At 38.0% G+C, this 1,157-nt stretch overlaps 1 non-coding gene across 1 annotated transcript; it reads left to right on the forward strand.

The window, feature by feature from the left end:
* Window positions 1-233: 233 nt before the first annotated feature.
* On the forward strand, window positions 234-340 carry LOC131234205 (small nucleolar RNA R71). Its single transcript, XR_009165612.1, has one exon. It is a non-coding gene; the product is annotated as a small nucleolar RNA R71 (small nucleolar RNA).
* The last annotated feature ends 817 nt before the right edge of the window (window positions 341-1,157 follow it).

A 1,157-nucleotide genomic window follows, 5' to 3' on the forward strand; every position in this document is an offset into this window, starting at 1 on the left:
CCTCTTTCAGCAAGTATATCCCAATTCTCTCCCTTGCTTGAGTATGCTTAGATGTGGTGTTAGGTTTTGGGGTGATGTCCCATGATTGTGCAGTTTCAGTGAGTTTGTCAAAGTAATCCCACACCTCATCGACATTTTTGTTCATAAATTCCCCATTGCACATCGTTTCAACGAATTGGTGCATGGAAGATATTAGTCCATCATAGAAGAAAGTTGTTATGCGTCACATTTCAAAACCGTGTTGTGGGCATGAACTAACGAGATCCTTGAACCGCTCCCAACATTGGAAGAATGTTTCATCTTCCTTTTGGGCGAAGTTCATGATCGACTTCCTAATGGTGTTTGTCTTCTGGTATAGAAAGAATTTTTTTTATGAACTCCTTCATCATGTCATTCCATATTCCAATAGATCACGGATGTAGTAAGTGCAACCATGTCTTAGCTTTCTCTTTCAAGGAAAAAGGAAAGAGTTTTAATCAAACTGTGTCCTCAGACACGTTAGGAAAGTATAAAGTGGCTACAACCTCATCAAACTCTTATAAGTGCTGGTATGGACTTTCAGTTTCAAGTCCAAGGAACTTTGGAAGGAGTTGGATCACTCTAGGCCCTATATCTATGTTTCCGGTGTTTCTTGGAAAAATCACACAAGAAGCGGTGCTCACCCCCGCCGGTTGTAAGTTATCTCGTAAAGTACAAGGCAGGGGTGCTTGATGCACCTCATTCTCATCCTGGACTTCCTCAACCCTAGGTTGAGATTGTCTTCTTGGTTGATTGGCAGCCATAACCTCAATTAACTCTGAGGATCTCGAGTTGTGTCTAATCCTGTGATGGATAGATAACCCTTCAATTAATCCTCCTTCACTCAAAAGATGTTGAGTGTTGTCACGGACCCACTTAGGAATGAAACACTCTCAACCCTCAATTTCAAATTTTATCCTAAACCTAAAAGAAAGAAGGGAAATAGAAATCTAGGAAAGAGAGAGAGAGGGAATTAGAAAGAACGTACCAAATTAGAAGTTCCTAAATTAAGATCCTGCAAAAAAAAAAAACAAAACAAATTAGTTTCTAAAAATAGAAATGCTAAAATTAGAAAGTTTCTAAAAATAGAAATAGAACAATGAGTTAGTTTCTAAAATTAAAAAAAAAAATCCTATAAT

This window comes from Magnolia sinica, chromosome 18 (genome assembly GCF_029962835.1).
Source record: "Magnolia sinica isolate HGM2019 chromosome 18, MsV1, whole genome shotgun sequence".
Classification (NCBI taxonomy): Eukaryota; Viridiplantae; Streptophyta; class Magnoliopsida; order Magnoliales; family Magnoliaceae; genus Magnolia; species Magnolia sinica.